Genomic DNA, 16,874 nt, shown 5'->3' on the forward strand with positions numbered 1-16,874 from the left:
TTGCATGGACACTTGAGAAAATGGTTGTACCTCAAGGACTAATATAACCCAAGCAAATACAAGTCATCCCACTGAGAAAGACCTCATAAAACTTTAAATTCCAGGGTCAGAACTCTGCCCCGTGAATATCAAGTGTAAATGGACATACATCACTCCATCCCAGGAGACAATAGCACCTTTCAGTTAGGAGATCCAATGCCTTGTGGAATGTATGAGCTAAGCTCAGTGAAGACTCAACTGTGACTTATTAGAAAGGCAACCAAATTCTCTGCTTTGCCAACCACGTAATGATCAATAAGACAGTTATTCAAAAAAAAAATGTGCTATCCAAAATAAGAAGCAGCATTTACATGGATATACATCTACATCTGTATGGAGCAATCTGATTTGAAATTTTATAATAGAAATGATGAGAAAGGAAACAAGACAGCCACCAGAACTGAATGACTGCATGTTATACATGATTTAATGGTTTCCAGAAATAGTTTATAAACCTGAAATATGTGACATATATAGTCTTTAATACACTTAAAACTTGAGTTTAGTTCCCCTGTAGAATCTGCTCTCCCCAAGATCCTCCAAGATGCCAGTGGTGGTTTGAATAGCTCTGACTCCCACAAACCTATGTTTGAATGCTTGGCCCATAGAGAGGGGCACGTTTAGGACATGTGGCCTTGTTGGAGAAGGTGTGGCCTTGTTGGAGGAAGTATGTCACTGTGCAGGAAGGCTTTCACATCTCATATATGCTTAAGCTGTGTCATCTGTGGATCAAGATTTAGAACCCTGGGCTTCTTCTTCAGCACCATGTTGGCCTGCATGCTTCTCACTGTGATGATAGTGGGCTAAATGTCTGAAACTGTAAGCCAGCCCCAATTAAATGTTTCCTCCACGGTGTCTCTTCACAGCAATAGAAACACTAAGACAAAACCCTTCAAGGAAACAGTCCTTTTACGGTACAGAGCCTTCCCACTTCTAAATGAAGCTGATTCATCTCTAATCACAATAACCCAAAGCTTATGAATGAATAGAAAGGTGTGGGGCACCCTTTACAAAGAAGTTGTGACATATGCTAAAGCATGAGTGAACCTCAAAGACATTGTGCTAAGTAAAATAAACCAGACATCATAAGACGCAATTGTAGAATGGAACTTGCTTGATGCAGATAGTCAGTTTTTTTTTTTTTACATTTTTGCATTTTATTGCACTCCAAGTTTTGATAAGAATTGGTTCTGAGAACATTGACAATATAGTTCATCTAATTAACTGTTCATTAGAAAATGGGGGTGGTGATTAGCTAAGACTGACTACTGATGGCAAGCAATCATAACCCAGTTGGTACACCAATAACTAGAAATATCAAATGCTTCAATCTTTTAAGAAACCACACACACGTTAAGTATGTATATTCTTACATGTCATTTTTTTCTCAATTGTTATATGAGTCATATAAATTGTTTAGCATTTTTACTTTTAAAACTTAGCCAGATGCATCTGGCAGCTCTCTAAATGCCTGGTTTAATCTAATTCAGTTACCTACACCTCTACCTGACAGAACCCAGCCAAGCAGATTGGAGAGGACTGGGGGTGGGGGAGGGGTGTGCAGCAATCAAAGCCAAGCCCTGCAAACAAGTCAGCTTTCCGCCATTCTTGGGGTTTGTGGGCTGACTCAAGGTTTTTGTTTTATTATTATTATTCGTTTTTAATTAAAATTTCCACCTGCTCCCCATTTCCCATTTCCCTCCCCCTCCTCCCACATATTGCCCCCTCCCCCCACTCCCCTCCCCCTATCCCCACTCCTCTTCTCCTCTCCCCACTCCATTCCCCCTCCCTCTCGATACTGAAGAGCAGTCCAAATTCCCTACCCTGCGGGAAGACCAAGGTCCTCCCACTTCTATCTAGGTCCAGGAAGGTGAGCGTCTAAACAGGCTAAGCTCCCACAAAGCCAGTTCATGTATTAGGATCGAAACCTAGTGCCATTGTCCTTGGCTTCTCATCAGCTTTCATTGTCCGCCATGATCACAGAGTCCAGTTTCAAATCATGCTTATTCAGTCCCAGTCCAGCTGGCCTTGGTGGGCTCCCAATAGATCAGTTCCACTGTCACAGTGGGTGGGTGCACCCCTCGTGGTCCTGACTTCCTTGCTCATGTTCTCCCTCCTTCTGCTCCTCATTTGGACCTTAAGAGCTCACACCGTTGCTCCAAATTGGGTCTCTGTCTCTATCTCGATCCATCGCCAGATGAAGGTTCTAAGGTGATATGCACCTTGGGCAACTGAGGAGAGGGAACCTGAAATGACTCTATCCTATACTGATGAATATCTTGCATATTACCTTAGTTTTACAGAGATGGAACATCAAGAGGCATTGCCATGGGTTGGAGGACAGTAGGGAATTCTTATTTAATGGATACAGAGGTCAGCTGGGGAAGATGGAAAGGTTCTGGAGATGGATAGCAATGGTTATATAATACTGTTAATGTACACAGTGCACCTGAAGAAGTAGTTTAAAATGGTTAACATAGTAAAAGTGTGTTATTTTCAGTTTACAAGTAAAACATAATTAATTTTTTAATAAAGTTGATTCTGAAGGTACTTTTTCCCCCCAATTTGTTTAGGGATAATTTGATTCAACTGGTAAATACCTTTACATGACAATTTTAACTTCTCTCTCTTTCTTCTTTCTCTCTCTCTCAAATGACTTTGACTGATTGACTGAGCATGAGTGAGTAGTTGCTACAAACCAGGGAACAGCAGTTTAAGAAACTGAATCTTATGTTGCACTGGTGGATGCTCTCTTAGGCATTCTCCCCTCTTGCATTGACTCACGTTCACACTGAAAGATCATCTGGTCCAGCCTCACAGACTCACAAATGAGGTGAGGAGGCAGGCACTGCTCCAAAACCAAGTCTTGCAATGGTATTAATTGGTTGTACACTTCAGCAGCGACTCCCAAAATGAGGTTTAGCCAATGACTCCATTTCTCACTCATTTAGAATATGCTGGAATGATCCTTCTTGGATTCTTAGCATTGAATAATTGATATTTTACTTGTTATAAAATATGAATACTCTAGGATACATGAGAACAAGCAAATGAATGAGAATACAGCAGATAGGTAAAATTTTCTCCAGAATAAAAATCACAATGGAAAATTTAAATATGGCACACTTACGTTGCTTAAGAAAATTTAAGTATGGTACACTTACATTGCTTAAAAACTGAAGTTGGATTTTTATTGGTTTCATATATTTATCTATTCAAAAAAATCCAAAGAATATGAAAGACCAAGAGAATATGACACTATCCTATAAGACCATCAGTCATATAGAAATGTACATTGATAGAAATTACCCAGATAAATCTCAGGACACAGAGCTGAAGAGGGCAATTCTAAGTATAATCAAATAATTTAATTAGATCAAAGGGACATGAGCAAACAAAACAGTGAATTTAGAAAGGATAGATTAAATTCCTAATTAAAGTCTACAAAAACACAAACAAATGGCAGAGTGAAGTTATGAAGGTACCTCACGGGCAGAGGGGAGACATAACGATGATGGGCAGGTGGTCACACACCTTCTTCAGAAGTGAGCAGCTCTGTGGTAAGGTGGGAACAAGCTGAGTACAAGGCTGAAGCATAGTGGACTTGCCCCTCACAGAACATAGAGAGAAGTTTGTTTCTTGAAGACCAAAATTTGAAAAGGCAAACCACAAACTGCTTGAGAAGAACCTTCATCCAGCAACTGATGGAAACAGAGGCAGAGACCCACAAGGAAGCTGAACTCCCAAAGTCGAGTTGAATAGTGGGAGGAGTTAGAATATGAGCAAAGAGGTCAAAACCATAATGGAGACACCCACTGAAACAGTTTACCTGAGCTAATGGGAGCTTACCAACTCCAGCCAGACAGGGAAGGAACCAGCATAGGACCAAACTAGAATCTCTGAATGTGGGTGACAGTTGTATGTCTGGGGTAGACTGTGGGGACCATGCAGTGGCACCAAGATTCATCTCTACCACTTGTACTGAATTTTTGAGAACCCATTCTCTTTGGATGGATACCTTTCTCAGCCTCGATTATAGCAGGGACGGCCTTGAACCCTCCCCAAAGCAATGTACCTTACCCTCTCTGAGGAGTGAATGGGGGATGAGGTGGAGGGAAAGGTGGAAGGAATGGGAGGGAGGAGGAGAGGGAGTGGGAACTATAAAATGAAAAGATTGTTTTCTTTTTTTTTTTAAATATTTTTTAAAAAATAATTAAGATATGAATGTTGATTTCAATAAAGTTAAAAATACTGAAGCAAACTCAAACTGACTTTAATATTGAATCATAAACTTCAAATATTCAAGGGTAAATCTTACCAGTAGAAAGAAAAAGTTCAAGTAGAAGGCAGAATCTCAGGACTGGAAGATAACGTAGAGAAATTGGGCCAGTCAACAAAAGAAAAGGAGAAATTAAACCACACAGATGCACACTTACACAAAGAATATGCAAAACATTGGCACACAATGAATAGATCAAATCTATGAATTATAGGCACAAAAGAAAGAGAAGGATCTCAAGTCAGTGTCATAGACCAAATCTTCAAGAGGATCACAGAAAAAAATATTCTCAAACTAAGAAAAGACATGCCCATAAAGAGAAAAGAAACACACAGAACACCAAACTACCAGAAGACCTGAAAAGGTATTCCTCATTGTATACTACAGATAAAACAATAAATATACCCAACAAAGAGGAATATTGGCATCCATAAGACAAAACCCACAAATCACATTTAAGGGCAAACCCATCATAATAAAAGTTAACTTCTCAATGCAAACTTTAAAAGCCAGAAGTGATTAGAGCATTGTATTCCAAGTTCTGAAAGATCACAGATGTCAACCCAACCTATTTCCCCTAACCCTCAAAGATAAATACTACTTTAGAATGAAAGGCTGAAAAAAAATGATTTCAAACAAGTGAAACCAGGAAGCATACAGGTCTTGTTTCTAATATCTGCCAAAATAGATTTCAAAATCAATCAGAAGAGAAAAAGAATATTTCATACTGAACAGGAGAACAATTCGCCAAGCAGAGATTACAATCCTAAATATGTATGCACCAAACACTGTGACAACCAATTTCATGAAAAGCATTCTACTGGATTTCAATCCACAGATTAACACCAACTAAATAAATACTGGATGATTCTAACATATCACTTCCTTTAATAGGCAAGTGACCTAAATAAAAATAAACAAAGAAATATTAGAATAAAGCTGGGCGGTGGTGGCGCACGCCTTTAATCCCAGCACTTGGGAGGCAGAGGCAGGCGGATCTCTGTGAGTTCGAGACCAGCCTGGTCTACAAGAGCTAGTTCCAGGACAGGCTCCAAAACCACAGAGAAACCCTGTCTCGAAAAACCAAAAAAAAAAAAAAAAAAAAAAAAAAAAAAAAAAAAAAATAGAATGAATTGACGACATTCATAAAATAAACCTAACAGTTTTCTGAAGAATTTTGCAACCAAACACTAAAGAATATACATTTTACTCAGCAGCTTATGGAAGTTTTTCCAAAATAGGACACATATATAACACACAACAAATCTCAAGAAATGCAGAGACATTGAAATAGCTCCATGTATTCTATATGATCACAGTACAATAAAACTAGAAATCAACAGCAAAGCAAAACCAAAATCAAGACACTCTAGGAATAACATAAACTCATTAAGACTAAAGACAATGATGACTGGGTTAAAGAAATCAAAAAAAGAATAAAAATAAATTTCCTGGAGCTAAGTGAAAGTGAAAACACAACATTTCAAACCCTCCACACTACACTAAAAGCAATCATAAGAGGGAAATTTATAGACCGGGTGTCTGCATTAGGAAATCAGAAAGAGCCTGGTGTAGTGATGCACACCTTTGATACCAGCACCAACACCAGGCAGAGGCAGGCAGACCTCTATGCTTTCAAAGCCAGCCTGATCATAGTGAGTTCCAGGCCAGCCAAAGCTACATAATGAGATCTTGTCTCAAATTAAGTAAGTAAGCAAAAAAGTAAGTAAATAAATATAGAAAGAGAACAAATAAATAGCTTAATGATATACTTCAAGGGTTTGGATAAACAAGAGCCAAGAGCAAACTAAAGCCAAACTCATTACATAGGAATAAACAATAATATTCTACAGTAGAAATTAGCAAAATACAAATAAAAAAAACAGAATTAATAAGTTTAAGGGCTTCTTACTTGAAAAACTAAGCAAGACTAACAGAACTTCATCCAAATCAGAGAAAATAAATAAGATTAATAAAATTAGAGATGAAGCGAAAAAAACAACAGATGCCAAAGAAAGCTAAAAATATAAGAAAATTCTTTAAAAACCTATACTTCATTATCCTGTGAAACCTAAAAGAAATGGACAAATTCATATACATTTAAACCACCAAAATTAAACCAAGAAGCTAATAAATTAACAATTTAAATAGACCAATATCTTTGATGAACATCGTCACAAAAATTCTCAACAAACTACCTGTTACCATCAAAGGTCATGTGGATGCCCAAGACCTGAGGCCATGTTGGTGTCCAAGAGCCATTAGTGCACTTGGGACAATGATGACATCCAGACCCTTCTCCTGCCTAGGACCATGTCTGGGTCCTTGGTCATAGCATAGACAGGATCTATGTTGAAGCTCAAGTCCCATGTAACCACCAAATATTACACAGAAACCCAGAGTCTGGTTGCAGCCTATGGCCTTGTTGGTGTCCAAGGGCCAGGCTGCCACCAGAATCATTCTGATCTGAGTGGCCTGTGCTTCGACCTGGAACCAGGATGTATCTGGGTCCAAACTGCTGCCAAGGGCCATGTCTGGGTCTGCGATCCTGTGGCAGCTGGGTCCTCTGTTGATGCCTACAGTCCATATTGCCTCAGGAGGCCATGGGAACCATGTGTGATGCTGAGCCAGCCTTGCTTTTCGTTGGCTCTGGGATAGCTGGCCCTGCCCCTCTGCCCCTTGCTGGACACAGCAGCAAGATAGTTGGCCTCACCTTCATGGGAAAGTTGCCCCTCCGTACACATACATACTACTCACTATAAGTAAAGGAGAAATTACCCTGATGGCACACAGGGACTAGCTTGAACCCTCACCTGAGGTTGGCAGTGTGGGAGGGAGGGCATCAGCCCCAGTGACCGAGAATGACCAGCTCAGCTACCACCCAGACCCATAGCCGAACCTTGGGTTGCCCCCCCCACATCATCTACCCCACCTAGAACCTGAGGAAGCTCATGATGAACTAGTCCTGTGGAATGATATTTGAAGGATTTGTCGCATCGCCATGACTTGGGGCAGCAGCAAGATACTCCCTAGGTATGCATAGAGGACAAGAAAAACACATGTATTTATCCAAAATCTAAAATACTTGGGTCTTAACTTTTATATGAGATTTCATAATTATTATACAGAAGGAAAATAATACAGAGTAAGGGAATAGCAACTGCAGATAGCCTCCTTCCTTTTTATAGTTCACTAGGAATGTTTATTGAACAGAATCCCCAAACCAAAGCATCACTAGCCTCCAGATTGAGCCAGGTCAGTCCTTCTGAACTACTCTGGCTATGCTACCATAACAAGAAATGGTGATGGAGCACGGTTTGCTGTATTGTCCCTTTGAGGAGCCAAGTCATACGCCTTGCCAAAAATCATTCCGGTAAATGCATCCAAATCACAGAATTTGTAAAAGCAGAGAGTTGGTCTGACCTTTTATATTTATATTGTATTATAAGCTCTGGATTTGGGGCTAGGGGAAAAAATAAAACCCAATGCCTTTAGTAAAGGAAAGAATGTGATTCTATGGAGTATAAGCAGAAGGGTGAGGAAGGGAGAGAGAGAGAGATTGTTGTTATATGCATATTTTTGGTAAAATGACATGCATTTTGTTATTCATACTGACCCACAGATTATATTCTATCTTCTAAAATCTTTTCAGCTTTGGAAATCCATCTGTTTTTAATTAAACTTGATCCTGGAGAATGTTTGAAAGTTCCATGTTAGAATGGTTAAAGCAATTAAAGACGTAGGCCTTGGTGACTTTGTCTGGGAATTCAACTGTCTGTTAAATAATCATCTAATTGAGATGGGGGCAAGATGAGGGGGATACTAAGAGCTCAAGAAGGGTTAGCTCTCCCTGAATCTAGCATTGGGATGAATTATGTGGCCATAAAATATGAGGTAAGTATCAAGTTACTCATTATGCTACACACACAAAAATCAAGGAAACCGGGTAAACCATGCAGCTCGCTGAAAGCATCTGTTAAATTAAAGCTCATATATTGGAAAATCAACTTAGACCAGACAGAGAACATCTATCATTATAAGTATATCAGGTAAATTGTGATTTGACCAGAATGCATTTGTATACAAGGTTTTAGCCAATATAATGTTTTTGTGTAAGTTTTCACAAATTAGGTTTTCCAAACAACACTAATTAAGTTTATTTCTTATCATTATCTTTGTGTCCCAACAACATGGGGAATTTTTTTTTAATGTGGCAGGGTAGGGTATGGGGGTAGATGTACCCTGTTGAGCAATAAGGCTGGAACAGTGGGTGAATGCTTGTATAAGGTGTCTTGGATTGGGAGTTTAAATACATGTTATGAAGAATGAGAAAAATAAATTCTTACCCTGTACTTTTATTTCAAATTAGTTCCTGGTGTCTTTATCACCAGGAAATTCCCAGAATGAGAGGAAGCATTGGTAGACTTCCTTTATATGGACCATGTGCTTCTACATCTGACCTGCTGGTTCCTTCTACCGAGATCGGATTAGATGCTATAATACCACCAATTGTTCTAGATGTTTCTAGCAATTACAGTCAGTGTTTCTCCTGGGACTGGGATTCCCCACCAACTTCTGAGGACTGACACAGGAAATTCACCAACATTCTCATTCAGGCCTTTCACAGGCCTCTTTACCTGCTGCATTCATACCCAACTTTCCAAAGTAGGAGGAAGGCAACCTAATGATTATAAGAATGTGGACATTGTACCTAAACCTGTGTTTACGTCTAAACATACACCTGTGAAAACAGGAAAATCAAAGTCTCATTCAGTCATTGGGGACATTTTGTTGAAAGAATGAAGAACTTGTTTCATTTAAAAATAATAAGGTATTCTTGGTGAGATTTAAAACCCTCAGTAGTTCCTATCCTTTTAAAGGAGATAAAACAAAAAGAAAACCAAGAAGAAGATAAGTAAGTCAGCATGAGATTATTTTTCTCCTTTAAAAAAATATCATGCTTAAAATCTTATTTGCACAGTACTGCTCCCAGTCTGTCAAATATGCTGTAGCTAATGGAGCTGTACTCTCAGGCTATCGGATCCATAGCAAGCCCAGGCTGAGAAAACCAATCCGAGTCTGGGTAGAGTGGACTCAGAGAGACCAAACCAAAGTAGACTGTGGAAACAAGGACAGAAAGTGGCACAGGAGTCTGAAACAGACTCTCAAACCAACCTACATACCAACCTCTTTTTCCATTGAGCTAGACAGGATCGCAACAAGTCTGTGTGGCACTTGGGGATGCAAATAGGTCAACAGGAAAGAGTAGGGACATAGGACTTTCACAGTCCTTCAGCACTTCCGTCACAGAAAGCATACAGACTTGAATAGGGAGGCGGAATTATTACATACAGCTGATCAAATTATTACATACAGCTGAGGTCGGATTATTACCCACAGATAAATAAGAAGGCAGGGTTATTCTATACAGCTGAACAAAGGACCTGGTGTAGCTAGTCTCCACAGGAACAGTATTTGAAAAGGAGCAGTCTCAGTCCTCCCTAAACACTGCAGGGAGGAAGTAACAGTGGAGATTTCTTGTGTATACTGTCAGCATTTGCCCTTGGAGCCCATCACCCCCCAGTAAGTTTCTGCCATCCCTCTCAGCCTCACTGGGAGAAGACTGGCCCTCCCATGGTGCTGAGGCACTGGAGTCCTTGACATGGCTGTGCCCATGTCAACAGCACACATTCATTCACTCAGGACTTCATTTACTCAAGTCTTCCTCTGCTCCCCATAGCCAAGACTGGTTTTAACACACCAATTAAAGGTGGAAACTAACTGCCTGGATTAAAAAACAAGATCCAACTCCCTGTTGTCACCAAGAAACAAAGCTCACTAGAAAGGATACCCAGAGACTGAGAGTCAAATGAAGGAACTGAATTCATGAAGTAAATGAGAGCTGTAAAAAGCCTGTATTATTGTTCTCAAATCTGATAAAGCAAACATCAAGCAAAAGCTGTTGAGAATAGATAAAGGTGAACACAACACATTTATAAAGAGAACAGTTAGTTCGCCAAGAAACTGTAGCAATTGTAATATTTACGCACAGAATCAAATTTCATCAAATAAGAACTAATGGGTATGAATGAATGAGAGGTAAGGAAACAGCAATGGTGAGAGACTTTAATACTCCATCTTTTGATAGATCTTCCAAACTGAAAATGAACAAAGAACACATAATTTATTCATACTACAGATTTATTAGACTGAATAGATCAACAGGATATTTGATTCAGAAAATGGTACATATACATTCTTTCTTAGTGGTTCAAAGAACTTTCTCCAAAGGCAATCGTATTATAGGCCACAAATCAAATTTAAACAAATACAAAAACATCGAAATATTCTCTTGAATTTTAGAGTCCATAGTATAATAAAATAGAAACTAACAGTAAAAGAAACAATAGAAACTATACAAACAATTGAAGGCTGAACAATTATACTTCTGAATGAAGAATGAGTCATTACATAAATTAGGAGAATATTTTTAAAGTGTCTAGAGTCAACTTAAATGACAACACAGTGTAGGTGTGTGGTTGTTCAAAGGAAGGAAAACTGCAGTATGGATCATGTTAAAATCATAAAAGTCAGACCTTGATTCCTTCAGGGTAATCTTCTAAATGTGACTCAGATCTCCATGAGATCACTATAAACAGATTGAAAAAAAAAAGTTCGAGCTTTGAGGACAGTTTGAGGCTTGCTCATTTATTGTATGTTGTTCTTTGAACCACTGTGTATTATGAACCCGATAGACATAAAAGTGATAAACATTACTGAGTGCATTGAATGTTGCTCCCAGCACTATTCAAATGCTCAGTAGATATTTATCAGGTGGGCTGTTTTATGTCATGTCTACTATATCATCTCTCCTAACAGCTGCCTAGTCTCTCTGTAGATATTTAATTTTGTATAATATATCCTATACATCTGTTAATAATTTAATAATGCTTTAACTAAAATAGTGATACACAGGGAACAGGAATCTCTGGGACAGAGCTGAAGCAGTTCTAAGAAGAAAGTTGTAGCTATACGTGCTCATACTTTAAAAATCAGAAAGATTCTAAATAAATAACTTAATGATGCATTTCAAGGTTCTAGAAAAACAAGAAATCAAATCCAAATGCAGTAGACACAAAGACATGATAAAGACTGGGGAAGAAATTAGTGAAATACAGTCTACAGCAGTGGTTCTCAACCTTCCTAAGGCTGCGACCATTTAATACATTTCCTCATGTTGTGGTGACCCCAAAACATAAATTTAGTTTGTTGATACTTCATAACTGTAATTTTGCTACTGTTATAAATCATAATATAGATATTTTGGAGATAGAGGCTTGCCAAAAGGATTGTGATCCACATGTTGAAAAACTACTGATCAAAAGAGATAAAGCAGATAATCAGTCAAATACAGAAATGTTAAAAAAAAAAAGAAGAAGAATTGAAATGCCATAGCCAAACTCACTAAAGGAAAGAGAGAAAAGAATCAAGTTAATAAAATCAGAAATGCAAAGAAGAATGTTACAACAAACTGCAATGCAATTTACAGAATCATTAGTAATACTTTGACAAATTACATCCTAAAAGTTAGAAACATAGATAAATTTATAAACTCATATGGTTTCTCAAAATTAAATCAAGAGAATGTAAACAACTTAATCAGACCTGTAATAAGCAATACGACAGAAACAGGTATTTGTTATTTCCATAAAGAAAAGTCCAGGACTGGATTCATTTTCTACCAAATTCTATGAAACTGTTAAGAAAGACCTAATATCAACACTTTCAAACTGTTCCAAACAATAGAACTATGAAACTCATTCCATAGACTCAATATTACCCTCATAACAAATCCAAACAAAGTCTCAATAAAAAGAAAACCTATACCAAATTCCCTGATAAACACAAATCCAAAATATCTGCAAAACAAATGCAAAGATATATTATGCAGATCATACATCAAGATCAAGTTGGTTTCATGGCAGGGACAAAAGTTTGATCCAACACATGCAAATCAAAAATTATAATATTTCACATAGATAGCATTCAAGAAAGATAGTCATCTCAATAGACACAGGAGAGACACCTGACCAAGTTCAAGTTGCCTTCATTATGGAAGTCCTGAAGACACTAGAAGGAGAAGCAACATATCTCAAAACAAAATAAAACAAAAGACTGTATACAACAAACCCACAGCCATCCTTATCCAACAAGAGGAAAACTAAGAGCATTTATTTTCTCTAAAATATGGAACAAAATGAAGGTGCCCAATATCATTCAATATAGTGTTTAAAATCTTAGCTTGAGAAACAGAAAAAGAAAAAGAAAGAAAGGGGATACAAGTAGGAAAGGAAGAATTCAAATTATCCCTATTTGAAAACAACATGATCTTGTACTTAAAATACCCAATGGATTCACCAGAAAAGTCTGAGATATGTAGATTTCCCACTCAATACAGCTTAAAAAATGTGTACCTAGAACTAAACCTACTCAAAGAGATGAAGGACCTTCCAGTGAAAGCATTTAAGAAATTGAAAAACTGGAAAATAAATCAGACAATAAAATGAATTCTCATACTTTCAGATTAGAAGAATTGATATTGTACAGATGGTTCCATTACCAATAGCATTTCACAGACCCAGCACATTTCTCTTCAAAGATCCAAAGAAATCCTTCATAGAATTAGAAAAGACCACCCAAAAATTCACACGGATAAGTTATCATCAGTTAGACTCTGTTCAGAGGTAAATTTATAGGCTTTTCCATATATATTTTAAATCAAGGTGGTTGCTATATCAATGATCCCATTTTGCTCATTAAGAACTTAAAGGTAATAACAATTTAAATTTAGAGAATGTAGACTATGAGAAATAATAAAGATGAAAGCTGAAGTTAAGGAGTAGAAAAATGAACAACGGGGAAGAAATCAACAAGGAAATGGTTGCTACTTTGAAAACTGTATAAATTTAACACAAATTATAGGGGAAATGTGAAAATTATTGCTATTAGAAATAAAAGGACATGTTTTTCCATTATTAAAGCTATTAGTTTGGCCAGGAGTGGTGGCCCAAGTCTGTAATTCAAGATAATCCAGAGATTGAGACAAGTGCATCCTGAGCTCACGATTCTCCCATTCTACAGGGGTCAAAGTTAGTCTTGGCAACTTAGTAGTATTATGATCTAAATTAAAATCTCGAAAAACCAAAAAAAAAAAAATCTGAAAAGGATTAGATTGTTGGGACAGAGTTCAGAGATACTGTGCTCATTTATGCATAAGGCCTTTAGTTCAATTCATAATGGGCAGACACACACTAATATTTTAATAATATTCTAAAATATCCATGTGAAATGAACTAATACTCAAAAGAGTACAAATTGATGTAGGTGAGTCTTCTGTCTATGTGTTACTTTCATTGGTCAAATAAAGAGACTGCCTTGGCCTTTGATAGGACAGCAGCTTAGATAGGCAGAGTAGACAGAACAGAAGAATGTTGGGAGAAAGAAGCAGAGTCAGGCAGAGGCCATGCTTCTCCTGCCCAAGATGGACATTGGTTAGACTCATGCTGGTAAGCCACGACCTTGTGGTGAACACAGATTATTAGAAATGGCTTAATCAAGATGTGAAAGGTAGCCAATAAAAGGCTAGAACTAATGGGCCAGGCAGTGTTTAAATGAATACAATTTGTGTGTTGTTATTTCGGATGTAAAGGGAGCCAGGCAGGAGCTGGGCGGGATGAAAAGCAGGCCCACTCCCCTATCACTACAACAAATTTAAAACATGTTAAAGTTTTTAAAATTAGCATTTCTTTATATTTACTAAATAACATGAATAAATATTAAAAACTTTCCCTGAAGAAAATTTGAGCATCAGATGCTTTTACAATAAAATTTTGTAAATATTTTAAAAAAGAATAAACCAAATTTTATTGAACCACATCAAGAAATGACTAAGGAAAAGGCTATTTGCCGCCTAACCTTTGAAGCCAAAGAATTCATGATAACAAACCTTGCAAGATTACTATGGAAAGGAGAGTACAATCATCCTCATAGCGTATGTAGAAACACAAAATGAATAATAAAATCTACATGTGGTGAGATCTAAATGCAGAAAATACGCTTCAACCAAACTGGCTTCATAAGAAAACAACATTCAGTCAAACACATTACGTCAGATGGAGGTGAAGGAGTCCGCCGCAAAGCTGAAGACAACTATGCACCCACCAGGGAGCACTCAAGAAGCAACGATAAGGTGAAAACTTGAATTCCCGGTAAATTCCAAGTCAATCTTCCAAATCAAGGGAGGCACAGATTGAGAAATCATATCTACTATTCCAGGCTATGTCTATAACACATAGAAGGGTGTCGTGTCCTTTTCCCCAGAGCCTTGTACATGAGAAGCAGAACAGGGGACGTGAACACCATAAAGGAGCCCTTGGAACAATGGACAGAACTCTTCAGAACAGACAAGCAGAGAAATAAAAATACACGGATCCTGGAAGGCTACAGTGAACGGGCCATCTCAGCTGTCTGAACACGGATCCTGGACAGCTACAGTGAACGGCCGTCTCAGCTGTCTGCATATGTGCCACTGTCTTCCATCCTCCCCACTTAGCACGCCATATGTTCTAGACCATTCATTCCCTTCTCTTCCAGCAGGAAAAGCTCTGTATCTCTGCTGATGCTTCCTGTGGATAATTTCCTCTATTTCTCAAGCTAAATATTTCTCATGGAGTTCTCATTTTATTGGGTCACTGGTTTCTTTGCTTATGTTAAGACAGGGCCTGACATATCACAGGCTGCCTTCAAACTCCTCATGTAGCCGATGATGACTTCGTAACTTCTGATCATCCTACCTAAACCTCCTGTGTGTTGCGATTTTAGACATATGTTACCACACACCCCCTTTTTTCGATACTGGATAAAAGCCCAGGGCTTCATATATATTAAGCTCTACCAAATGAGCTGCCTTCCCAGTTAGAAAGTAGAGCTATTTATGCCACCATTTGGTATTTGCTTTTTTCTTCCTTTGTTTATCTGGAGCTGGGACTGAATTCAGGTCTTTAACCATATTAACCAGACACTAGCCCTGTGCTGTACCGCCATCCCTATCTTTTAAAAGCACTACTGTAAAATGTTTGTATCTTAGGCACTGCTGCTGACAAATTCAAATGTACCTTGGTAGCCTCAATCTTTGAGCATTGCATAACTTTCCGATTCAAAAACTTTCATCTTAAATAATTTCCAATAATCAAATAATAAAAAATTATGGAAAACAAAGAACTTGAAACATTGTAACATCTTGTTGTTACTAAATGTATATTGTACTCTTATTATAATACATCAAAATGGCATGACTGACTGTTGTGATTTCAGATCCACAACAGATGTTAGCAGTTGCTGGGTGGACAAGAACTTGAGAAGGAGATGACAAATTTTCTTTATTTAATTTTAATTTTCATTGTGATCCAAGATGTAGGGTAAGCTTAAAACAGCATTTGTAAGTTAAAACTGTTGATCAAATATAATCCTTAAAGGTCTGAGTGAACTTTCTCCACTTACTAATTAATTCGGAGAGGACAATTTAGAAGTGTCTGTTGTTATTGATTAATTTTAGTTAATGTCCAAAATACTATGTGTCATTACGACATTTCCATCTACGTATGCCTTTGAGCCTTGCTCATGTTCTCCTCCACATCCTCTTGGCCCCATTTCTCCTTTGGATCCCTCCCTCCATCCAGACTCCTTTGCTTCCTCATATGCACACAGATATTTAACCCCCCTCTTTGTTTGTTGTCAGTTGCTTCCACCCACTGCCCCGTCTCATCCCTTCACACTTACAGGCTCCACGAGCCCCCACTTCAGCCCCTCATCTGCTTCAATGTCACACGTATGTTTTAAAATCTAGGGTCTGTACGTGAAAGAAAACATGTCTTATTTGCCTTTCTCAGTCTAAGTTTCTTCACTTAGCACAATGTTCTCCAATCTCCTAAAGATTTCTAAAATACAGCTCTGGTCTATTTTAAGCAAACTCAATAATGACAGGCCAGATTTATCCACCAAGAAAATAAAACCACACAAACACACTAGGACCTGATGATTGGCAAACATTCTCTATAAAGTCTCTTCATGCTGCAAGCTCCAGCTATCACTCTAGACCATGGATTGATTTATGAAAATACACTTTAACTATGACTTCTCCAGAATACGGTATTTGTACGGAGCTAGAGGTACCTGTTCACTAAACCAGTCTCACCTGGAAATGGGAATCCTGGCTTGAGCCCAGCATGCCATTAAGGATTTAAACCTGTCCCGGCCTATTTAATTATATTTACCACAAGCTTCAATGATGCTTTTCAATGTGGTAAGCATGTTATTTTTCAAGAAGACTGATTGCTATATTAAAATCTTTTGAGAAAAATATTAGCATGTTACGTGTGGCTTGGCAACGTAACTCTTTAGAGATATTTTATGTAATATGCAAGTCAAAACCATTTTAGGTGATTCCCCTAAGGATACAGCACAAACAAACTGGAAAAAAAAAAAAGAATGACCAGGA

This window comes from Chionomys nivalis, chromosome 9 (assembly GCF_950005125.1).
Source record: "Chionomys nivalis chromosome 9, mChiNiv1.1, whole genome shotgun sequence".
Taxonomy (NCBI): domain Eukaryota; kingdom Metazoa; phylum Chordata; class Mammalia; order Rodentia; family Cricetidae; genus Chionomys; species Chionomys nivalis.